The sequence below is a fragment of the Echeneis naucrates genome, chromosome 24 (genome assembly GCF_900963305.1).
Source record: "Echeneis naucrates chromosome 24, fEcheNa1.1, whole genome shotgun sequence".
Taxonomy (NCBI): domain Eukaryota; kingdom Metazoa; phylum Chordata; class Actinopteri; order Carangiformes; family Echeneidae; genus Echeneis; species Echeneis naucrates.
Window position 1 is genome coordinate 7,235,589 of NC_042534.1, and position 27,282 is coordinate 7,262,870.

The following is a 27,282-nucleotide window of genomic DNA, read 5'->3' on the forward strand; positions in this document are numbered from 1 at the left end:
TTGTTCTTGTTCCAAAATAAACAGAGCTGTGGCAGAAAGAACTGCGGGGGCCTTCACGGCTGCTGAGTATTGCACAGCCCCTTCGATCAAAACAATTTCGATCAAAAAAGTGCCACATGGTCATCACCACAGCAACCAGTGGGGACAGACATGCAAGTGAGAGTCAACAGGTGATTTATAGAAAGTGCTACTCGGTTTCACATCCTTTGTCTCCACTTCCTTTTAACTGATTTAGCATAGAGATTCCGATTCAACTGAGAGATCTTAATGAGGTCTTTATTTGCATCAGTGCAGCAACAGTAAATCCACTCTAAAGACTGTGACTTTAATGCTTTTTAACGGAGAGTATAATTTACACTGGATTCACAAGGGTCACATAGTCTAAGCTCTCATGCAAGTCAGCTAGCGCACTGTGACTTTCTTGTTCTGTTGTGCATGCATGTGTGCGTAATGTTTGCACATATTTAAATGCATGAACAAGAGTGTCAGTGCGAGCCCTGTAACCCATATGTGCAGGGGGTCAGAGTTCAGTTCCTGCAGGGTTTGTTTAGGAATATATGACACTGCACAGCTGGCCTAATCATTTGTGCATATCTGACTATAAAACTTTACTGAGCGTCGCCAGAGCTAGCTGTCTTTATCAGTGAGAGATGGAGTTATTCCCACTCCGCATGAACAAAGGCCTTAACCCCAGATCTGCTGCTCCACTCCCAGTGGCCCTCATTAGAAACAACGCTGCTTGTTCTAAATGACGAGCATTTGGACAGCAGATTGTGCTCTTGTGTGTTTAGCTAAGTCGGTTTCAGTTCAGCTGAATCAGGAAAATGACTTCTGATGGGTTAAAATGTTCTTGTGATTGTCAATCCTCGGCTGTCGTTTTGAGTAAATTTAAAGGACATTTCTGGTTTATACCACAACTTGGAGGTGTTTTCACTTTCTTATTAGCAATCATTGCTGGGAGCTGCAATTTTGCTCATTCAGAGAGAAAACACCTCAACGGAAAGAAACATCTAATAACTCCCTGATGTTTTGTGTGGTATCGCTATGAGGTTCATATTTTTGATTTCTAACATTATATATGTGAAGAAACAGCATGTTCATGTTGTCGCTGTGAATATGTTAACATGTTTAATTATCATTTAACAGACAGCTTGCTGTGTCTTAGCAGAGCCTTACAGTCGTGAATGGCAGGTGATGCTAGATTTGACATCAAACAGGTACGCAGGCAAGTAAACCAGTCACGATTCTGCATTACAGAGAAATGATGATTAGCTGGGGACAAAACACAATGAAACAATTCACAAAGATCATTTGAGAGGCCTGAAGCATAAGAACTACCACTGTGGTGAGAGGGAATGAGGATTTAGATACACAGCAGGATGATGAGCATGATGAAAGGCAGATGTCTGGTGATCAGGAGGGAACCAAAAGAGTCAAGGACAGACCGCCACACACACGCCACACATAACACACAGAACGAGAAGAGAGAGAGGGAAATACAAGCCCACATAAGGGAGAACTGGTTATGAGTGAAAAGGGTCTTGAATAAAATATAGTTTTGTTAATGGGTACATATTTCAGGGCTTCTGTTCAAGCACACAATGTTTTAATGAGGTTGTCCTTCATCGCTTTAATTTATTTTATTTCGACTGCACTGAAGCTAAGATTAGATGTCTATCAAACACCGCAAATGTTATTTTTCTCTCAGGTGAATTTTTTTATAACATTCTGTGGCCCTGTGTATATTTATCTATCTGAATTAATTACTACTCTTCTTTTGTTTAATGCATCTACCAGGTAACAGGGGAGAGTCACAAGTAGAAACGCTTTTGTGCCGCGTGGTACTATATCAGCAAGCAAAACAAAAAAACTGTCCAGTAAATGTGTTCCACAGTACAGCAGTGTGATACATGCTGTGTATATCTGCCCACCTTTATTCTTCTCTGACACCCAGTTGACCTCAGACTCACAACATCTATCAGGTGATCATTACAAGTTGGAGGTCATGACCTGCACACTCCAAACACCACACCTCTGTCTTTTCCTGCAATCCCCCTGTGTTGTACACAGACCCCCCCCACTTCCCCTGACCCCGAAAAAAGGCACTGACTTCATAATGTTTCCCTCGGCTCAAGCGCATGAATTGAGATATAAAGCGATCCTGTCTGACTGCAGGAAACAGTCACAGGAAGTGGTGATGCACTACATTACTTCGAGTGCCCGTTCAGGTTATTTATTTGGATAGAGTTTTCTTCTTTCTTTTTTTTTTTCATGGGAATCCCCTTCCCTCCATCACTCTTGGAGTCCCAGAGAGTCGATGTCTGGGAGCTGGAGGAACAAGCCAGCAGTGTCATGTAGCTTGTTGAGGCTACAGGGAGCGATCACTTCCCTTCCCTCGCAACCGCGCCACATCAATCCCCCACCTCCCACCCCCTCCTCCAAACAAAAACTCATGTGGGGGAATCCAATTAGTTAATCTCACTCTTGACACACTTCCAGCACATGCACACCATTCCTTCACAGATACTCTCATAACAAGCTGTCAGAAAGAGAGAGAGAGAAAGTCAGAGGTGCTCTGAGTGAGGCTATTGATTATGAGCCTTAAACAGACAGGGGGACATCTGGCTTCCATTACAGTCTGTGATGGGATGCAGGGCTCCTTGGCAGTACGCAGCACAGGCCACACGACATACAGACATATGCTACGCAGCCTGTAATTACTGCATGTGGGACATTCGGGGAACAGAAGTGATCATCTAAAGCTGAAATTAGTTTATTGTGGCTTTTCCATTATTCAAAGGAACAAGACATCTAATTTATGTACACCTGTCCAACTACTGTCAGACTTAAATTGGTCATTTAGAAGCATTATAGAGGACTGAATATAGCAGCGAATCAAACAGTTTTCATTTCTTCATTAGCATGGCATTTATTAGAATTCATTGTTTAGACTGTAAAAAAAAAAAAGAAAAGAAGAAGTGGTAAAATTCTTCTTCTAAAATTTTAAAATGTCTAATGTTATTACTGAATGATTGGTCACAGATAAATTACAGCATTTATATCACAAAGTAGACCTCAATAAAGCCACTAATAAGTATTAGAATTGAATTTTAAAAAGCAAATGTAAAGTTTCAGATTACAACAGATCATGACATCTTAATATCAGAAGTGTTCTTGTGACATTATGTACTATTTTAACTTATACTGTTATATCTGTTATACCGAAGTAACATTTAGAGCAGAATATTAACACCACTGCACCAAGAGATAGTGAGTTTAGTTTGGCAGAAAGACTGGAGTTGGGTGTCAAAAGTTCAAAAATACAGTAATGAGCTGGTGTCCATTTGTTCAAAGTGTATAATACACAAACAAGTGAAAATGGCATTCATATTTTATGACTATGTTATAAAACTACTGTTGAAAAACAGCATCAGTTGAATTATTAAGTTGCATGTTGTACAACTGCTGAAATCTGACAGGATCTTGTTACATGTCACATGAGGATCTGGTTTCCTGTTTAGCAGCTGTCCAATAAAAGTAATAAGGCATTTAAACAAAGATCTATTTATGTATCCACACATATGTTGTTTTTCAGCAAAAGATGTCCACCCTATACCAGCAGAACTGTAAGCATTGTTATCTAATCTAATCACATTGCTCTTGTGGCCGGGCAGTCGGGAGTATTTGTAGTGTGGGGTAAGACTTCCCTCAACTGCCCTATTACTACCCACTATTGTGTACTTGACCAAAGTGTCTACATTTGCTTCTACAAGAAGAACTAATTTAGTTTCTCACGGTCCTGTTTCCCCACTCTGACAACACAGATAATACATTGTGTGCAAACAGCTCTGTTGGTAGCCCTGACATGTCATCTATATATATATATATATATATATATATATATATATATATGTATATCTATATATATGTATATATATTTATTTATTTTAAGTGAAATGCAATTTGTTCTTTCATGTCTGAGGCTGTTTCTCCCCCCGGGCCAAGTCTGAACACATGGTTTGACTGATGTTTTTGCCATAAGCAAACTCAAACTGCAACAGGGAAGTAATGGTAAAGTGTCTTCCTGCAATATTACTTATCAGTGTGGCAAGCTGCAGATTATTGACTTAACTGGTCCAAACATCAGCAGTGAGTGATTTAAGGACCCCCTCTTAGTGTCTGAGGTTTGTGTATTTTACTTCCTTGCTTGTAATATCTTTATTTATTCTTTCAGACAAAGATGCCAAACATGAGCTGCACAGTCACAATGTGTCATCACTACCAAACAAGACGAAAAGCTGTTGTGACTTTAATGTGCTTGTTTGGGGTTGTGGGGGGCGTGTTGATGAGGTGGGAGGAGGTCATGTCATGGTGGTGAGTAAAACTAACAGTACTAAATCACTTTTAAGGTTAAACTAATCAGACAGTGCACACACAAACACACATACTCACATACAAAGTGTATGAATGCAGAGAAGTAAGTTTGTGAGGTCCAGATTGGAGGTGTTTGTCATACTGTCTGCTGATTTATTCAGTAACTGAATTCCTATTTTTAAAGGGTTTTACTCTGACTTATATTCTACAGGTGTTCCTTTTATATATTGTTGACTTGCAGGTCTCCCAGGTTTCTTCCTGCATGTACCAGACTGCTGGTGCCTCATCTCTCTCTGTCTACAATGCAAGTGCATGTAGACACACTTGTGCACGCTTGTGTTCGCTTCACATGCACGCCGGAACATGACAGAGACGCAAAACTGCACTGCAATAATTTACTAATGTACTCCTCAGCCGTGCTCCCTGCGCCTGTCTGCAGCTCCTGATGGATGCTGACAGCTCCAGAGATGGACTGCTGCTGATAGGGAGTGACCAGAAAGGAGCCTGATTAAAAGTAGTGGAGCACAGCAGAGGGTGATAACCCCGATCCAGAGGTGATGAATCCACTCTGGACAGGCTGCTGTCTCATTAGGATCTACCCCAGCCAGGCACTGCGTGTCCAAATAAACGTTAAAACAATTCTGCTTTTATCAGCAGGATTATGCTTGTTTTCCTTTCCAGGGCTTTCCTTGTGTGGGCTCAAATAGAGTATCCTCCCCCTCTATCGGGCTCTATAAACTGAAGGTGTGATTCACCAGCTCTGACTTCACTGTGTTTACACTATTTTGGTTCTATCTTCTTGAATTAATGAGCCCTAAAGCACCATTAGACAACTATTTGCCTGACTAATCTGGAGCCAATATGAAATAGTGAGAAAAAGTTGAAATAATCTGCCCTTTATTTGTGATAACATAAACAGTGAGGTTGTTTTAAAGGATGATAACATTAAATATTGGGCCTGGGTAGGGGGACAGAAAGAGGTAGTTTACATTCTCACTGGAGTAGTCTTGATAACAGGCCAGAGGGAATATGAACCCCTTTAAATGTGTGCATTAGTGTAATTTATTGGGCTTCCCTCTCGGCCCTGCTGTTCCTCCACCTCCTTTTTCCCAAACAAAAGACAGACCAAGGCTCCAGAATGGATGGGAGTGAAAAATCATTCACAGTGGATAATCACATAAAACAACGCCATATTTGCTGCCTAATAAGCACAAAACGTTCCATCTGCCTCCTCCCTCTGATCAGGATTAGGCGACTCCTCCGTGCAGACCTGTGTGATTTACATACAGCAATTTAGAAGTGTTTTGGGTTTGGAGCATGTATGAGGAGAGTCAGGGAGGGCGGGGTAAAGCCAGAGATTTCATAATTCTTCATGTATGTCTGGAAGTCATCCACACGTTCTGATTTTTAACCAATTTATGTCTGAACAGAATGACCCTGGGAATTAATGAGGTTCTGGCTGTGAGTTCCAGCACTGCAAGGTCAAGTAAATCATGCTTTAGGGCTTCAGTCCTCCCCACTCTGCTCTCTTTCTCTCCTCAGCTCCACATCCTGTGATAATGGAAAGACAAGAGGCCTGAGAAATACCACCTCATTGACACTTATGTCCATCCAGTAGAACATATTTTAGAGTGCAAGTGCCAACCAGCTGTAAAGCCTGCTTTTAGCAGAGACTGGGAGCTGATGAATTGGAGTGGGGCAGGAGCAGTGGGACCAGAGGTCGCTTTCCTCATTTCACAGGAGATTGTTGATTTTATGCACATTTCCCTCTCCCTTTTTTTCTATCTGGACCTATGTTTTATTAGAACATTATAAAGAGTTTATATGTGATTTAGCTGCACCGTTTCCCTTTGAAGGAATATGTGGTGGAGCATGTTCACATGAGGGAAAAGTTGACATCATTAGACATAATACCCTGAAACCGAATAGAGTAACACCAAAGTAATGAGCACTACAAATCAATCAACTCATTTTATGCAGCAAAACAATTTGTCTTTTCATTTAATGGCTGTTAAAATGCTATAATTTCTACACATGTGTTTAGTGTTTCATATTTAGGAGGAAAAAATGGTGACAACATTGTCAAACAAGCATGAAACTGGAGCACAGTTCACCACTCATGGAACATTGTTGGGAAACATTGCCAAGTCCTGCTAGGCTGTGGCTTTTTTTTTTTTTTTTTTTTTTTTTGCTGCTGGTATTCTTTGTAACCAATAACGCAGTATTTATCACTTAAATTTATCTCTTTACTTTGTAGTATAAAAAGTTTGAAAAGTGGGTTTCATTTTATCTGTTTTTCCACAAGAGGCCTAAGCAGGATTGGACCAAAAGTTTCCATGTTACATCACTCAAGCACATTCTATTTTATCTCAATGATAGGACATATTTTACAATGGTCAATTTCTGATGAGCTTATTGAATTATGAGATTCATAATAATTAATACTGGCATTAATGGAACTTGCTTTTCTGATTCGATATTCGCAGGGAAATTTGTGTTTTCAATCTTTTTGGCCTGCTTGATTAATGCTGCTTATGTTGGTCATCTGATCCATGAATCCAACCATAAAGCAAAATAACCATAAATTTTGTTCACACTACTGTATGTCAGTATGGAAGAAACTGGAGCTTTGCCAGTTTGAAGCTCTGGACTGGATCAAGAGAATCTGGCAGGGAAAGCAAATGACTAATGGTTTGTCCTGCCTGTGTTGCTACCTTCAGAGTGCCCTTGAGCAAGCTACTTAACCTCCAACAGTGTGGCAATGTCGGCCAGTTAGCCAGACACAGAGAGGAAGCTGAACATGAAGAGCCAAAGTAATCCTGATGAAGATAAATAAAACATCTTATGTGTTTGGGCATTTTGTCCTTTTTCCAAGCAAATGAAATAATCTCATTGTTTGCCTCTATTAATGTTTTTTTTTTTTTAAGTTCACAAAACACATTAATAAAATCAAAGACACAGAGGCTCCTATTTCCATGTATGACTAAAGCCACAAATAACCAACTGGGTCCTACATTTCCCATAATGCATCTCAACATAGTCCTTCTTCAGGCTTTCTTAAACTAATTCCTTCTGCTAAAATTCTTATTAAAATCGATGCAGCATTTTTTTTTTTTTTTTAGAATTTCTAAATGGCCCTGATTTACAGAGGAGATTTTCAGACTCTATTGAGGAGTTCTCCTCAAGACAAGAAAATGGAACATGACGCAGGAAAATCATTGGCGTCTTCAAAACGATAACATATATCACTGATATGATTTCGGGCGGAGCAGGAGAACTCCCTTCTTGACCATTTCACAATTCAAGTTTATTCACATGTTCCCTCCTCAGACTAATATGTTACTTTGTTTATAAAATGATCCACCGAATCACAGTTAACTAAATGTTTGAATTAGACCAGGTGACAACTCCATATAAATCTGGCCTGTCTCTAATTATTGCCATTACATACTTCAGGGGCTGTTAAAAGAGACGGGACGGTGATGTCAGAAGTCTATGTCAGACCAGCTGAGGAGAAGCAGTCTCTGTACTCTTGGCTGATGGCTCCAGACAAGCACCTTGATGGCAGTAATTACTGTCATGTTCCAAAAGAGATGAGAGATACCAGAGGCCCAAATAAAACCTAAAACGTTTTTGATATGATGGATTTCTTCAGCTTTGTTTAAAAATTCCTTCAGCTGTCTGTCTGGAGTCTCAAGGAGATGATGACTTGAGCACTACAGTTGGTCCATTCACCCCCTCAGAAAAGAAAAGCTTTATAGTGTTTAAAATAATACGGATGGTCACTTTCAAAGTTAGCATGAGCTCTGCGATTGCTGCCTGTTTGTTCCATGAGTAAGTATGCAGGCTGGTTTCAGTAAATGTCTGCTGCGTGTTTACATTCTATCTAATGCACCCAGATGACATCAAATCTAAACATGTTCACACAGAGTCTCTGCACTGCTCAGATTTACTGGCACATTCCAAGTAGGCTCATCTTTATGAGACCGGCTGTCTGTAGGCTGTCTGTAGGTTCCTCTCTGGCATTTTAACTTAAGTCAACAAAGATTTGAAATATGTTCAGTTCTAAAGAAAGAATTTTTATTGTTTGCATGTATTGCATAAAAAACCCTCATATATGTTAAAGTTCTGCTGTGAAAATGCTTTGTAAAAGTAGGTAAGTATTATACAATTAATTCAATTTGAAAGCTAGGTTGAATCAATTATTTATTACAAAAAAATTTGTTTGTAAAAGATTGTAATTGTAAAAAATGCTGATTCAATTATCAATAAAGACCAAAACAAAAAAAAATTCATTCTATTTTACTGAGTCGGTAAAAAGTTAGTGTATAAATAAAAACACGTTACAGTGATCCAATAATCCCTACGGTGGTCTACGTTGGGGCTCAAGTGGATGACCAAACAACACTGAAAAATTTAAATATCAAACTGACCTGACTTTTTTTTTTTTATTTGCGCTCCTATTCCTGAGTAAATATACTTAGCTACCTACAACTACAATTTATTGTTAGCTTGTCTTTTTGAAACTGCTTTCTTTTTGAATTACAATTTTTCTGCAAACCCACTATCCCCCTTGATCCCCTGAAGCTCCACACTGATTATACCTCACCGTTGTGCTCTGATAGAATCCAGTTAAGTAAATGCGTCACTGGGAGCTGCCACATCCTCATCATGATCATGCCAAAAAATGTAAAAATGAATGACTCCAGATATCACTTGAGGTTTCACAGGCAGTTTCTTCCTCCCTCTGTGAGGCAGGACTTAACACACCGCAGAGATAAAAATCTAATTTTTGCAAATGGGATTAAGGCACATACAATAACAAAAAGAGGAATGAATGGGCTTACTGTATTAAACAAAAGATGTACCTGATAGTCCCTGTGTGGTTTCTGCTCAACATATTTCTATAAATGGTGGATAGCGTGGAGACGCCTTAAATGCAGATCCATTTAGCTCTGACGGAGCATTAGTCATTTGTGGTCCAAGCTACTGTTTATGATTGTCAGCATGAAAGTCTCTATTTTGAGACAGGATTGCCCACAATGGGTAAAATATTTTGCGGGAACACAGTTTTTACTGGCATAAACCATAAAGCTGTGGGCATGTATTGATAGCTGACTGCTAGACTTAAGTTTGTGCATCAAATATCTATCTCAATCAACTTTATTTTTACACTGACAAGCTCATATATTGTGTGGCTGGCTGTAGTCCTGCTCTGGGAGGGCAAAAATATCACGGCCTTGAAATTCCTCCAAGCTTCATGAATCTAACAGAACCAAAAGAAAAAGAAAAAAATATTGGAATATATATATATATTTTGCCCTATGCTGTACTTTTCTCTCAAAATAAAAATATCTGCTGGATTAATGTCAAATATGAATACATACATTAAATGCTACCTTTGAGTGCTACTATAACAGCCTCCCTGACCTTGCTGTTAAACTGTGTGTCTGTGTTATATTGAGTTGAGAGGGTAATACTCTGTGTGCCTCCTCTACTTAAGATGAAGGGCAAAGGGTGAAATGAGTTGCCAATTCTCACCACAGTTTCCTCTCTTAAACAGCTCTGATACTGCAATAACACAAACGTGCCAAAAAACAAAATGATACTGAAGATTAAAAGACACTTTTAAATTGTCCAGACCGCTTTTATTCTGAACCAAAATGTCATAAGCTTGAATCTCAGCAACATTTCAGGGTTGCATCACTTGTATGGGTTGTATTGTAAGGGGCAAGCTTAATCTCTTTGAGACAGATAAGCAGACAGGCGCAGAGAGAGGCAGACAATGAACAGAACTCATCATGAATTAGAGAGAAGAGAAAGAGGAGACCCATTGGCCCTTCTTTAACCACAGGTATGATTTACAGAGCAGGGTTGGTCGCCTGCGTAAAATTAATAATAGGAAATGCAAGGGTAGTCCAGTGACTTGTCCAAGATATACTTTCCCTGGCTCTCCAGACCCCTGAAAAACCTGGGTGGCCTGCAACTGGGCTTCCTTTGGTTTCTGATGTTAATGTCATTGCTTTTGCTGGTATGACAGGAGCTTCACCACAAACGTGGTTTGGGTCAGACAAAAGGGACAAGCTGTGATAGCAGGATACAGCGCCATATTACAGAAAAAAAAAAAAGAAATTCACTCTGCATTTATTGCAATATTTTTGTCCCACGGTGGAGATTGCCGCCACAGAGAAGGAAGGAATGAAGAGGAGGATGAAATTTTTCAAATCCGATTGTTTTTAAGTACTTCACTTTTCCAGAAATCAGAAACCACACTGTGCATTATGGTTAGTGGATGTTTTGAATTACTTCAACTACTTAATGGTTCCTCCTTACCCAGCCCACAGAATTGTTTCATAGTGGTTTTATAACTTTGCTTAAGTCATTGAGTTGGATATTGAGTAATCTGCTTTCTAAACCTACCCTTCACATTGAAGTATACAGGCTGTTCACTTCATTTTAAAGCTACTTAATTTTTTTTATATGGCTTAACTGTAGAGGTGAAAAATGTATTATTGTTGTAAGGTTAAAATCCCACATATAAAGTAAACATTTTGCAGGAAAAAGGTTTTTTTCAATGACTTCTGTATCATGTTTTGTGCCATAAAGTCATAGAAGAGGTCACAGAATTTCCTCAACCCAAACTGAGGTGTTTAATTTTCTGAACACATTAGACTCATAGTGAACATATATTTTACAAGGGTCATAAATAAGTTTAAATTAAGCTCTGAATGTTTTGCTCTGGTTACAAAAAGCACTTCAAATCCACACTGTCAAAGTAAGAACAGCCGTGCTGGTGTTGGTCTCTGTGCTAACCCTGCTCAAGTTGGCACCATTTAGAGAATCCCCTGTTTTCTGAAATAACAGCGGATCTAAGGACCATTACTCTATATACAGAGTATTGTAAAAAGGTAAGTGGAGGCGGGTGGAACATTTTGTAAATCTTGTGTCACCAAAACGGCTGCAAGCAGGATGAATGTGTTCACTTCGCCAACAGGATATCCCCTCAGACTTGCTCACTGCATCAGTAATGAGGATAACAGAGGGGGCATTATTTTTGCTCAACAGCTCGGGAAGGTGATAAAGGGCTCCCAGATCCTCTCACACGGGGTGCAGCAGTACACACACATCCATTTAAGTTGATGCAACATTTCATCTCCCCAACTACAAGGGGGTTCTCTGCCTTTAACCCTTCAAACAAGGTCATGGTCAACCTGAGGGAGGTCAGGAGGAAAAGATTTTCTGAACACACAGCTGCCTACACACATCCCATATCCTTATGAAATGTCTTCATAATAACATCCCTTGGAAAAGAGTTGGTGGGGAATTTTAAAAAACAATGAATGTCTGCATTTTCCATTTGCCTTAATGTTCTTGTAGCAAGATGGTCAGATTTTTTTCCTGTTCATAGAGAATAAAATGCAGTGTCTATGAATCACTGAAACTATTTAGTCAGTGCAGTAAAACTTGATAACGTCCAATGACTTCCAAGGCAGTTTTAATGGCTGTATAGTGTTTAAGAAGAGTGCATGGCCCCACATGTGCCCATTTTGTTTATATGCAGCCCAAGAATTATTTTCACAGTTTATGAAGGCATTGCAAAACACTTAGGCTGTAAACGCTGTGGTATGTCACGCTTGGTTGATGCTATTCGCCCCGACACACATAGATTTAAAATAAATAAATTGAGTTATGGCAGAGTTTAATACAGAGTCACACTTAAACTAAATAAAACAAAACAGAAGGTAGCCTAGTTGATTTAAAAAGGTCCAAGTGAATCACCCAGTCAAGCTTTAAAGCCTGTTTTGTGTCCACATAGTTAAGAGGTAAACATCTGCTGAAAATTAATAAATTCAATTTTATGGCAAAATCAGCACGATAGCAGAAAATGTTTTTGAGCGTATTTTAAGATATATCTAAATATTTGAAACATTTGAATCAGGCACATAGTTGAACACCCAAAGCAAAGTAACTAATCAGGACGCTGATTGGCTGAGTGTCCCGGATGTCAACAGGTGTGACAGCCCCTCCATCAGCCTGTCTGCAGAGGGACACGGAGAGGAATATTTACCATGGATTATATTAACAGGAGACTGGATTTACTCTTTTCACCAAGGGGAGTTAGCAGCACATGCTAATGCTGGACTACAAGCCCGTTTCCATCGCCAGCGGGCCGATAGACGGTGAGCACCAACCGTCCATCATACGTCGCCATTTTGTTTTTAGTTTGTGCGCTGTCGTCTTTATTTTGTTGATAACTGATAATTTTTTTTTTTTAGCGCTGGTGAATAATACATTACACGTTAAAGGCCTCTCTCTCAAAGCTAAAGTAACCAAACAAACAGAAATTTGCAATATTTATTACGATGTGACTTTAATATTTAAATAAACACGTCAACATGGTTGTTTAGTTGTTATGAGGGATACAACTATTATAGATTTTGATTGTACGTTTATAGTCTGAGGAATAATCACGGTTTCACCATTATCACGATTATCATGCATTAATTCATTTCACAACACTACCAGTGATCTATTGCATAAAATAACATGGGTGCAAAGTGGCAGAAAATGGAAATGCATGTACATTACATGTAGCTCCAAACTGTGGTCATTGCTGATTGTTGTTGTTTTAGTGCTTCCTGTTTCATTGTAAAGCATAAATCCACAGTTTTTGAAGTAGTATGTTTGTTGACCTCTGCAGTCAGATCAGTGGAGTTTCATGTGTTAAATCTGAGTTCGCCGTGGTTTTAACCATGTCTGAACGTTGCAGACATTTTGACGAAGTTACATTTGAAAGCATGATTGTTAGTGCTGTGCAGACACTTCTGCACACAATGTATTGTGAATGCTACTACTAGTACGACTTTGCTGATATAATGTTGTGTATACCTTGATGCGTTGCCATGTTTTGGTGTTTTTATGAGAGATCAGTCATGTAATTGTGGTTTTAATGACAGGCTTTACTTTTTTCAGTTGGGTTTATACTGTGCAATAATTCCTGGCAGTGGGAGCAAAATAAGGGATGAAGTGAGAGAGATTTGATATTCTTTCCCCTAATTGTTTACTGCCAATTCAATATTTAGAGTGGTGAAAAAAAAAGGCCTAAAGCAATTTTAGATTTGTTGTCTTTGCATTAATCACACAACTGAAGATGTTGTTCATAAGGGTAACAACAGAAGGAACTGTGCCTCATTCTGTTGTCAGTGAAAGTCTGAACATTTTCAAAATGGCTCAGTGACATCAAGAAAAAACTCTATTGTGTCCTGTACTTGGTGATTAAAATGAATGATTCCTGTTATGACTAGTAGCCCAGTTTTACTTCCCTCTTATCTACTAACAAGTGCAAATACTTTCATAGTCAGGAGCAGTTCTTCGTCTTGATCAGTGTTGAGTACATAACCGAACTTGCTGACTTTACTCTGCCATGTGGCTTTTTTTTTTTTTTTTTTTTTTTAACTTTTTTTGGCTTCAGTATTGTATGTCAAAGGAGTCAATCACAATAGCCTTCTGTTGATGTGCATTTCATTTGATACCAAACTGCTTGTGGAACTGGGAAGAACATTTTTGTGGTTCATTTTTGATCCTATTTTATTTTACAGTTTGAATGTGTTTTGCTTTTTTTGAGAAAGTGAATTTTTATTTATTTCTATTTTTCCCCCAAAAGATTTGTGGTCTATTCTATCTTAGTAAGGAATTAAATGTGGTTGTTAAAATTAAATGAAGTACACATTTCACACTTGCTTACCTTATAGCTTGAACTTTAAAATGTTTTTTTTTCCCCCCTCATTGACTGGGGCAATTGTCTTAATTCTTGCGTGTTGAAAATAGGTGTGTCACCCACTGGGAACAGAGAAAAGCAAACAGTAGTTAATGTATTGCATTAACTTCGTGTGCTAATTGTCCGGTGTGGATGAAGTGGAGTAAAAATATGGCTCAGGTTGTGTTGAGATCTTGAAGCAGTGGTCTTGGTGTGCGCCAGATCCAGGTCTCAGTTTTAGGCCTCTGCCGAATCCATTATCTGTTCCAAATACATAAGATCTTCTGGCTGTATGCAGAGCATTTGCAACAATCTTGTTTTTTCCCTGTTTTCACCTCTAAGGAACTGAGCAAGCCTTAAGGTCTAGGTTAATTCCAGAAACATGCCAATGTGTCTTTTAAGCATTAGAAGTACTGAATAATTTACTTGTGAGTTTTCCTCATATGAGGCTATAAATTTACAATGCTGTCCATCTTTAAATGCATTTAAAAATGGATAGCATAGTACCTTGTTTCTCATTAGTAAAAACTGTGGAATGGAGTTCCATCACACTGAATGTGTTCAGTAAACATTTTCAAAATGTTTAAATGACTTTACTGTAGAAACATCAGCATTGATTTACTTAAAGTTCAGTAATGAGGCCTCTTCATCATTGCCATAACTCACATGACTTGTTGAAGAGAGCTGCTCTCAGTTATAGTGAAGGTGGGAGAACATAACGCTTCCTTTATAGCTCTGAAATCATTTCACAAGCTCTGGTAGTGCTGGCATAATTTTAAAAAACTCGGGTCTGAGGTAGCCCATTAAAATACTCATAAACATTAATTTTGCCAGTGGGATGTGAGATTATGTTACGCTCTTGGAAGAAATGTGTATGAAATGTGTGGTTTTGCATTGGCTAAAATAGTTCCCAGTCCTTGCTTCCTTCTAAAAGTGTATAATCTTGACTATGACTGTTTGTCAACTTGGTTTGAAGAAATTTAACACAACCCCGTCACCATGTGTGTTGTCATGATTGTGATGGCGGGTGCATCAACATTAAACCCTGAAAATTGGAGATGGGTTACCAAGCCAATGAAATGTGCTGAATGATTAGTGTAGTGTTTTCATATATACTAAAGCCAAAAGATAAATTAAACTTCTGTGATGAGAGGTGGAAAGTTACTTAGACTTCTCCAGTACAATGACCTATTTGAATATGGTTTTCAACCATTATTATTTTTGGGTTTCAGCTTTTGGGAATAAAAAAAAAAAAAAGGGAAATTCACAATGAAAATATGCTTTTCTCCCAAACATCAATCTCAGTAATCAGTTACCAGTAAAAGCTAATAGCTTTGCATACAAGATGTAAAATTTTTCCATAATCACAATAAGCATATGGATTACATCCAAGAAAAACTAAGACCCCTGAACCGTCACCCCTATATTCCATTTATTCCATGACTCAAATATGGTATATGGTATGTTTATTGGTCGCCAACTGATAAGATGGGGGCAACAGTAAGCTTAATGGAGCTTTGCAATCAACATAGTTAATGCTCAGCAAGTATATTGTATAGATATTATGCCACACCAGTTAAAAATGGCAGTAACAAGTGTTGATGAGAGCATTGTGGCTATACCGTTACACCTCTTAATTATGGATATGTATTTAATTGTGTCCAACCCTTAGTTTAACTACTGCCAGCATCTGCTACAGTAAAACTAATATTGGCAGATAGACTAAATCTCCCACTGGCTGGTTAAGGTTAAACAAAACAATAAACCCAAAACTCATTCAAAAATTAAATGCAATGTCAACCCTTACCAACGTATCAAAATGAATTTGACAATGACTGAATGTTGAAACACTGCTGTTTCAGCATTTGGTTCCATTTTAAAATACACTTTCATAATGTCAATTTCAGGTGCAGTGACCATGGGGTGAGTGAGTCAGAATGATGTGAAGAGTCAGATATATGAGCAGTTCTGTGGTAACGGGACCTTGGCTTCCTGGCACAGACTAGGTACACCCTACTGATGCTCAGCCAGCAGCCTGACCTACACCAGGTCAAATTTATGGGTAGATATTTAGCTTGTCTCTGCCACTCTGTAGGGCAGAAAGAATAACACTGGGCCTCTTTGCTGGACGTTCTTCGAGCCTGCTGATATTTCCCCTCAGAGAAACCAGCCTGGCAGCACATCACAGACATGCAGAGAGTAAACTGAAAATGTCAAAATCACCCCACCACCCTCCACTTGAAATCAAGCATGTGGTCTGCAGCCTCATTTCATCATCTGATATGGCCATAAGGCTTGAGTGTTGAACTTGGTTGCCATGTTGACAACATGGTTATCCCACTGATCAAACCAGTAATGACCACAGCAAAAATATTTTCATATACATCTAAAGAATCAACATGATGCTTTCATAATTATAAATTTATCCCTGTGATAAAGGTTCAAAAGATAATTTACTTTGATCATTCTTAAGAGGTCTTTAGCTTTCTGTAACGCTTATGATAATAAAACAGGAAACAGTCACAATGTGTCATTATCAGAATGAGGAAGTAAAGATGCTGCGGTATCAATATAGTTTTCTGAAGAAATTATGAGTTACTAGTCAGTTAAATGACCTTAACAGTGATCCTGTTTCATCACACAGGAAGACATTTTAAAACAGTGAGACCCATCATTACCAACCTCTCACCATGTTATGAATTATAACTCCACTATCCACCTCTGTAGCAGACGTTTATTTATTTTTATTAAGTATGAAATTACATATGGCATAAAAATGGGGAAGTACCGTTTTTATTTTCCTGTTACATGAACCTTGGAACATACAGCCTTCCAGCTGCTCCAGCAGCTCAACCCCAAAAGTAGTTTCACTTCTCACTTCTCAAGTTTTTCGTTTAAGTTGCAAAATACCTAGTGAGCGTTGGTATAATCACTCTCTTCAAAACCGCGCTGACTGTAGGACTTGAAATCACTGACATGAGGGATCTTTAGTACTTTCAAAGAATTGCAGTGTGAATGAAGTCTATACATGAAATGAACTACTGTTACCATATAATTACAGTTACCTAAAGGGAAGTCCTCAATTACCTGGAATGCATAAAGTGAAAAACCCTCTTTGTTGGCGCTTATAGCTACTGTAGTTGTTTTTCTTCTTCTTAGATTGAACACTTACTGTGCTGATCAGTGTTTATGCTGAAATTTGGGATTGAGTTTCCTGAGTAGTTGCTCAGATATGTAGAACAATGGTTACATTGAGTTATCCAGAGTAATCCTGAATTTCCTTTTAATGCACAGTCCAAATGGCTTTTGTCTGTAAGTACTTGTCAGATCATCCGGGAGTGTTTGAAATTCAATCCCCTCACATGTCTATGAAACTGGAGGGACTGCAACCAATGTTGTAACTCTCTGACAGTTATGTCCATTTCACACAGCAATAGTATGCAGGATTTGAACTTCTCTTTCATGCTCTCTTTTGTCATTCCTCACACAACTACTTCCATCACCTTTTGGATGCACAGCCAAGTAAAGCACCTTGAATGTAGGAGAGATTTCCCCAATCAGTGTGTTGCTATTTTGTTATCTAAAGAAATATAGCATCTCACACTTCCCTCACACTTTTGCATCTTTAACCCTGCCTTCAACAGGTATAAACACTTGCCTCAGGAGATGTGGCTCAATAGCATTTTAGATAAACTTGAACTCATCCTAATGTAGCTATTGCGTTGACAAAGCAGGGAGTACGAAGCAAGGATTGTCTACATTATGGTGATTTGTAACATTGGATCCTTGGTTGCACAGTCCTTACCTGAAGTATTATATCCTGCTGTGGGACAGCTGATATTCATACTGATAGATCTATTACTTGCTGGATTGTATTTTATTGTTTAACCTATTTTTGAAATGACATGTCTCCACCACTTTTAGGTGTTTTCAGCCTGACCACTCTGTAACCTTGGCTCCAAAAACATAATAACACCGTCCTTTAGAAAGTTCCCTTACCTTAAGGGTCTTGTGTTGCGAACCATAGTTCATTATACATGATGGAAATAGACACCCACATAGTGAAAAGTAACCAAATATTAATTTATGCTCTCACAAATACTTAAGTTTGGTTTTCAACATACCTTTAAATCAGTCAGCATATGAAGTTAAGTTTAATTCATGCTTGGTCACTGGACACCTGACAGCTGTCTCTCAACAATAGATATTGTGTTGCACAACGCTCTGCATTTATACTTTGGCAACCGTAAGTAGTATGACAGACAGATTATTAAGCAGAATGATCACACACAAGAGCCTATATTGCCCTACCTCTTCTGGCAAGTGTATGGGTTCAAGGTGTGTGTGTGTGTGTGTGTGTGTGTGTGTGTGTGTGTGTGTGTGCGTGTGCGTGTGTGTGTACGCATGGTCATGTGTTCTGATCGTTAAGGTGTCTGTGCTGGGAAGGTAGGCAAGAACTGAGGGCTTTGGAAACTGTCAGGCTTCTACGAATCCGAAGCAGCACATTTGTCAATGTCACAGAGATTGTACTAATTTGTAGTACAGCTGTTTCCTTCTATGATGTGTTGAAACCCTCGATGAGAAAAAATTGGGTTGGACCAGCTCGTGTCTCCAGCCCATAATAATGCCCCATTCACAAGGTTACCAGCCTGAACTGGGCCTCCCACAGCAGCAGCAGCCTCTATGAAGTAGCAGTTAACATCAGCTGCTCTAATTTGTAAACTAGGAGCAAAGAAAAAAGAAAGTGTGTGTGTGTGGGGGGGGGGGGGCACTGGATACATGAAGCAGCATTGGTGGGTGGGGCAGGGCAGGCAGTGGGTAGGGTAGTTGGGCAAGAAATGCCATATGTTCCTGATTGACGATGATTGAATCGAGTGCAGTAGCAACGAGAAAGTGTTTTCCATCCAATAAAAAATTTTTGTGCGCTGAGGCACTTGACAGAGGGACAGAGAAATCTCACTGGAGTTTAAACAAGCAGGACAAATCGATTAGTGATGACCCATTACTCCAAAGAGTGTGCAGAAAGGCTCAAACATTTTCAACTGCACTTACTGCTCTCCTTGAAAATGCTCTTGACACAGAAATACATAAATCTCACTATGCATGACTTTGCCTCAACTTTGTATTCAGAAAGAAGAGTCATCTTTATATTGCGTCGTAAAAATATGGCTAAAAAAACAGCTTCTGGGATATCTTTGAGCCGGCAACAAAATCTGATCCACTCTATGATGTGAAAGCTACAGAAAGACACATTTGGGTGGAGAAAAAAAAAACAAAAACAAAACTCAACCTTGAAGTTCCCCAAAATGCTGGCCTGTGACATGATGGCCTCTAGTGGTACACTGCCGATTGACACAGACAGCTCAATCATTTCCTTATAGGCGTGTGCTGCCAGGTCCAGCTGGCTTTGACATTAACACCAGGGTCTGACTGACAGAGGCCCTGGCCTTGGGCCGGGCTCCCGGGGCCTCCACAGTACATTCAACTCTCCTTTTAGCCTGTTGATTTACTGTCCCCGGTGGCTGCTCGTTGATCCACTTCCCCTCTCAGTTTGCTCACAGGGCACCCCAAAAACCGTCCTCCAGCAATATATTTGCTTTATGATTTCCTGAGGAGCCAATGAGGAAAAACAAGCCCCCACTCACTGCACCTGTTCCAGTTAATGTGCAGCGGGTTGGTCGGTCTCCTCTGGTCTCGGTGACTGGGGAAAAGCAAGAGGGCTGCGGTGTCGCAAACTCCATGTGGATCTTCCATTTCCCCTGACTGGCCCAGTCGGGACCGAGCAGCATGGGGAACAGGAGGGAGGGTGGGGGTTGATGGCATATTATATGTGTGTCAGTTTAACACACGCAGGTCAAATGGGGCCCACATAGAGTCTTGCTGCGTGTGCATTATTAACATGTGTGTCGGTGTTTATATAGCTTAGCACACAACATGGAGCTGACATTAATAAGGGAACGTGATGGGTACTTGCTTGCATCATTTTGGACGACCTGCAGATGTGACTCAGTGGAAGGTCTTAGCCATCCTACAGTTGCTTGATGATGTCACCAAATTGGTATTTACATTCTTCCTAATAATAAAACAAAACAACAAACCACCAGATTTATTTGCTGGCAAGTGAATTTTAGAATTAAACCTGCCCTGTGATCCAAGTTACAATGACAAACAACATGGAGATGGACTTTACTCATACTGGGATCCTGGGTAGCAAGTGAGAACAGCAGGGTGTGCAGCTAGAAAACCCAAGGCCTGCTGGGTATTAATCAGGATTCTGGGGCAACATGACCACTTTACAGCATACAGCACGCTCTTATTCAGGCATGCACGTTTCCTAAAGCATCAGTCGATGTTTGACCTAGTTCATGACCTTCACTCAAACATGGTTACTGTCAGAACTTATGGAAAGATTTATACTCTTATAGATTTGGTCTCTGTCGTGATTTATCCAATGCAGTGGATGGATTTTTATTTCTTATTCATTATATCAACTTCTTAAATTAAAGACCAGACAGAAATCCCTCTGGTCTGAAAATAGGATCCATTTATTTAACAGTCTGATATATCCATTGATTAAAAAAGGTTGTTGCATATTTTTTCAAGACAAAAAAGGGTGAATGATATTGCCAGTGAATTTCCAGAAAAGTTTAAACTCATAACTCAAGTGAATTCTTTTATTGTTGAAGGTCAGTTCTATGAGGCTCATGTCTGGGTAATTACATTTTGTAGAGTGGGAACAGCCCTCACTTCCTCACAGTAAGCCACTGAACATGGTAGATATCACCAATAGCCCTTCTCAAAGCTGTCAACTACCTCCCTGGCGCAGATCTTCCTGTTTCCTTGGAAGTGGACCAGTGGCTTTTAGGTCATGAAGAGAGGTGAACAGAATTATGAGAGGAAGCATGCATGTGGCAGCGTCTGCTTTTCTCAGTCGTGTGTTTAAGTAGTAACCTGACAAAGTAAATGTATTCCAGGGTTTGTTTTTTTCCATCTTAACTCCAGTTGTCTTCCTGATGGCAGATGCATCGGAGCTCACCCTTGCGTGTAGCTGGTGAGTGTGTGAGAGTCCTTGTGCTTTTCCTTATGTTGTTTTTTCCCCCCATTTTTTTTTTTTTAAACCCAGGCTTAAAGAGTGTGTTAACCACCAGATCCCATCGCTATCAATCTTAATGGTGGTGGGTCAATGTAAACGCACACATGTGTAGGTTCTTTCTGCAAGCCGCAGTTTAAGAATAATTCCCCCCCAAAAAGGAGAAGAGGGAAAATATTCTGGCCCCATTAACAAAATAGGTGCTCAGAAAACACCCCAGCCGGTCTAGAATGATAGCTACTTCCTCAGCTTTTCCACTTCATTGATGGTTATGTGAGTTAAAACAACGAGCTTAATGGAGACTCCGGGCCCTCAGGGGACTAATCATAGCCACGTGACTTCCTCCGGGGCTTCCATGAAAATAACTCCATTACAATGGCCTGTGATATTAATATCGGCTTTGGGAAAGTCAGGCCTGGGATCCACAGGGAGGGCTCAGTATGAGCAAACAAAGAGGAATGCATGGCATTCAAGAGAGCGAGGGCGCACAAAAAAGGCGAAACAGCAAAAGGAGAGAAAGAAAATAGTGAGTTGTTTGTGATGAGTGATAGCATATTGCACAGTCATGTTGTTCACCTTTTATTTTAGTAAGCTTCTATAGTGCATCTTTCTGATCTGAAATGGTTGGTAGAAATATGTACTCCATGTTTCACACTTAATTCCTGCAGACAGATAATGACTTCCCTACAACTGGTCCAAATTTAAACACCTAACAATGAGTCCAAATATAGACAGGTGGCTTGGTTTAAAATACATTAACTCACAACTGAAGGACTTGTTTAGGGCAATTTGCACTCTTACCAACACTACTGTCTACAGGGAATGTACTTTTTAAAACACCATCTGACAGCTGTAGACTTAACGTGTAAAATGAGCTCACAAATATGATACATTAATATTTTTTTAACTCTGCAACAGCACAAGCCCAGTTCATCAATGCGAAGCAGTTGCATGCACACACATGATCGAAAGGTTTCATAGGTACTCTTCCCTGTCAAGTATTTCCAATGAAAATTTACGCATGAGTACAAGAAGCAAAATCTCAGACATGCTTTTTAATAATCTGCACAGATCACATCAGTAAAACCAAAACTGTCAGCATGGCAATTCAATTAGTGGGGGGAAAAAGTGGCCGTCTTTATTTATTTTATTTTTTTTCTTTTTTGACTCAACTGACTTTGTACAAAGCATGTTTTGTACTAGTCAAAGTAAGTAAGATGAATTGATAATTTACAAGTAATTGGCCTGTCTGTAACAAGATAACATGAATGTCAGTTTGAGGAGACATGTTTCAAAGATGTCAGGCAGTCACTGCAGATGATTTTTTGAACAGGCCTTCATTTTAGCATCCTTCCTGTAAACCTGCCATGCTGTCATTCTCCTCGACAGGCAATAACTCACTGCCAGCTGTATTCAGAACAATTAAATCACAGCAAGAAGTCATCCACCTCAGAGTTCAGTACCTGCTGCACACACGTGTTAACTCTTCCAACCAAAAAATCTTATAGAGCAGCTGCATTCTTGTACAAGTCATCACTTGTAAAGAAGAACTCTAGATCATGGGATCATATGAACTAGGCACCATTTCTCAAGTTCCTTCTGTTGTGGAAGATTTATTGAATGAAATAACGCTGGCTTCACTTTAAACCCCTGCTTTTATGAATAGATATATTGTTTTAACAGCATTTTTGAATTTCGCCTACACTCCTATTAGGGTCATGGCAAGGCCTTCATATCTTTTAGGATTCAACATGATAAAAGAATTCAAACATCATCATACTCTATTTGTCCTGGACAAGCTGCTGCATATTCTGTGTGGAAATGATGGAAATGATGGTATGAAATTTCACTGGAGCCCAAACTAGTAGAAGTACTAGTAGTGCTCTTTTTTTTTTTTTTTTTTTTTTTTTTCAACAGCCATCACTTGAACTGGGACAGATGAAACTTTGACATTATAAAGACTATTTTTGCCTTGGATCATTATAGTATATTGGTAATTTTCAAATTGACTTAAAACCTCCTATGCTTTGTGAGCTGCATGTGAGGCTTAAGCTGTAATTTGACAGTTACTGTCATGTTTTATTTTATTAAATTTTTTTTTTCAAAGCCAGAAGAAACCATATTTGGGGGCGGGGAAGCTGAGGTTGAGACAAGTGAGAGTTAGATCCCACCTGCTCCCATCCTTATGGTCAGCCGATTGCCGTTTCTGGTGCAGTCTGTCAACCATGGAGTAACGACGCCTAAATGCGTACCCTGCTTCATGGTCTAAATTCCACCGAGAGCGACCATAATTAAAAAAATTAACATTGTGTTGTGTTGAAGAAGACAGAAAAGTAAAGATTATATACAGTGTAAATATTAAATAAAGTCATCAGGAGAACATTTCCTGAGGTAATAAATCAGCTATCACATTGATTTCTACACAATCTGTCTTCTTTTTGCAGTGACCACCTGATGGTCATTAAATACAGTGGAAAGCAAATGCACTTTACTGCAATGAAGTAATTTTCCACTTTAATGTACAATCGAAAACAAATAATCCCACAATATGAGGACTGTGTCTAATAATTAGAAGAAAAGTCTTAAAAATGGTTTGCACTTTTTTTAAGCTCAGTTGTAATTAATAAAATTATAGTGAATGGGGAACAAATTTTCACAATGATTTAGGAAATTCCAGCTGCCTTCTTCTACTACAACTTGTGACATGGCTGTCACATCTTTAAGTGAAATATTAGATGGCAGTAGCCAAGCCAAAGAAAAGGTCCTCCTCCAGGGTCCAAATAATTATAAGAGTGCCATAACAGATCAAACATTATTTCCTTGACCTGGTCTCCAGCTTGAGGAACAGCTCAGACTTTTTGGCTGAAAATGCAGGCAGCAAAAATCTCTCTGTGTGCAGGAGCTCTCGCTACACGGACCTGACGTTTACACAGGATTAGAGATTCAGTCACCATTAAGTAAATGCCCCTCTGCTGGCCAGCAGCAACACTCTTATAGCTGTTTGGATTCTGTGGTACTGAATTCACACAGGGATCAGTTAAGGGCATAAATCAGCTATTTTGGCAAACTCAGAATAGCAGTTGCCAAAAAATAAATAAATAAATAAATAAATAAATGTAAAAAAATCTTTCAAATGTGCATTAGTGTCTACCACCTGAGAAAGTTACTTTTTCCACGAGACTGGCTTTGGCTGCCAGCATATCTGATTTTGAAGTGTCAGATTTGCGGACGGACATTTAAGCTCAAAGATAATGTGTTTCATAAAACAATGTGTGGTTCATCTGCACATTTACTGTGAGCTGAACGCCACATCTGAAAAAACATTTCCTGATGTTTATTTCAGTTGAAATCTAATTAAGTTAATTCACGTGGATTAAAGCCAACACCATAACATTAGGTTATATGAATATAGTATGATGTAATGTGATGTGTGTGAAACAATATCACTTTCAAGTTAGAAAATTTAAAAAAAATAACCAAACATGAATGGGAAAAGTTTAAAAATGAGCTAGGCTGCTGAGAGCATAGCTGCAGGTCACTTGCCTCAGGCTTTCCTGTCAGGTGTGACCTGCTCAGCTCTGCTGGATGTAATGACTTAATTTCAGGAAATTCAGCCGGTTACTAATCCAAATCTTGTAATTGTTGAGCTTCTCAGTCTTTTAGGCTTTTAGTGTGAGAGCAGAAAATTAGCTTGTTACCCTGTAATTCACTTTGGCAAGCAGCTGAATTTTGTGCCGCTTAGCCTGAAGCCCTCTTAGACCACAGAAAGAGGCATAAAATATAACCTGGTCAACTGCTTACAGCTGGTTTGAACAACCAGTTTACAGTTGTATACATAGACAGTACATTTGAAACTATAACCATCTGACCATTACAGTAACACCACAGTAATTGTCCCAGCAAATGATGGTGTTACACAACCTAACAGCTGGAGGCAATTTTGAAAGCAGTAAGGTAGGCCACACTGTACATTTAGAAAGAAGAGTAGACATTTTAAAATCAGACACTTCCATGATTTTTAGTGTACAGTGCAGCCATCATCAGGGTTTTCCATTTACCAGATTCAAAATTGTTTTTGTTCTGACGCCTACAGTTCATGTCAGTTTTGCATGAAAACCATCTCAAAAGATCGGGTTTCCAAACCTCCTGCAGCAAGAAACCAGATAGGTGCCACTTGAGAATCAACACCAGGACACCGTTGTATGGCTGCAACTGAAGGCAGTCATTAGCAATTGGTTCTTTAAAGTCAGACATACACATTCCAGAGCTCATACTGACCAGTCAATAGAAGTGTGTGGATTTTTTTTTTTTTTTTTTTTTTTTTAATCAGGTTTTTTATTGTTAGAAAATATTTTAAATTGGCACTCTTCCTCTGTTTAGTTGTTTGCATTCATCTTCATTGCTGGTCTTGGTGCATCACTGTTTTCTTTTGGGGGGTAGCTGACTACCACCATTATTCATTTGAAAAGCAAGCAAGCAAGGAAGGAAGGATGTGAACCTTGTTGGGACTCAGTCATAAAAATGTTGCTACATACCATCAAGAGTTATCAAAAACAATATATATATATATATATATATATATATATATATATACCTATATATATATTCTGCACATTAACTAACTGATTGATCGGCCACTGTTCTGTGTCAGCTGTACATCTGTGATTTTAAGAGTTTAAGTATCTTACTGAAAATCACTGAGCACAAACATCAAACAAGCTTTGAAAAGGATAATGTGAATGCCATACACGAACACCCATGTGCTTTATCCCTGCAGCTGCAATATCACTTATACATAATGTAATTTGCAAAAGAAAACAATGCTGACATGGTCTTCAGTGAGGGATTTATCATGTCAACCACATTTGAAGCCTTTAAACTTACATTTTCATCATTATTTGAAAAAGACAAACAAAAACAGTATGCTATTTTTGAAAGTAGCAATAATGAATTCAGAAATTCAACACAGAATACTTAACGATGGTTAAGAGTAATCTATATTTGTTTTTATATTAACTAGAAATGTGTATAATTTGTGGTAGCATGCAAAAACCATATTATTTGCTAAACATATTGCTTGGCAGCTACAAATTTAATCCCTAAGCCATTATAAAGCTGTGCTCTATACAGTGTCACAATGTTCTGTTTTGCATATGGCTTCCACAACTCCATCGTCACTTCAGCCACCTGTCAGCTGAGCACCATCAGCATCTGAACTTGGCTCACAAATAACCCCTTCATCCGCTGGGGGATATGGCAGATTGGTGCTTTAATGTGGATGCTGATACATAGCTGTCATGCAGAGTTGCGCCTATTTGCTGTTCAATACTGCCAGTAAAACAGTTATAGAGAGCCGGTTGGTGTTATGGAGCGTGATTTAGGATGGAGCTGAGGCTTGCTGTATTTCTTCTTCTTTTTGAAATGAGAGCTTTTCTTTTGTGCCACCCTTTAGAGTTGGGATTTCATTGTCAGGAAGGGGATAGATTTATTTCCCCATAAATTACACAGGTTTTCTGTGGAAGGACCCAGAGCATAATGTAATCTACACATGTGCACACATCTGCACATATGTGCATTGTGAGGGTGTGGATGATGTCGCTGCTCTTTTAACTCCTCATTACACTCAGCAGTACCAAGAGATGACTTTGAGTTTCATGCCTTTAACATTATGGTAGAAAATGCTTTTAAGCATTGATGCAAAAAAAGTTCTCTTAAAATCTTAATATACATAGAAAACATGAAATTTATTACAATTATCTATTTCAAAGTAGAACTATTATTACAACAATCCAAGGCAACCTTAATCCTTCATCATGTTAACATATTGACATGGACTTTATCTTATGAATGACTCATTCTCTCCTGTTATGAAATTCATGTTTTCAGCACTCAATGCAGAATCTGTTTTTTTGTTCAAAATTTATAACATATTCCAGTAATTACAGCAAAGAGAGCAAGCGCTTTGATTGATGCTCCATTTGAAACTGAATTGTGGAAATTTTGCCAAGGTTTGTGGAATATCCTCTTTCTTTTTTTCTCTACACTGGTTTTCCTCCCTGAC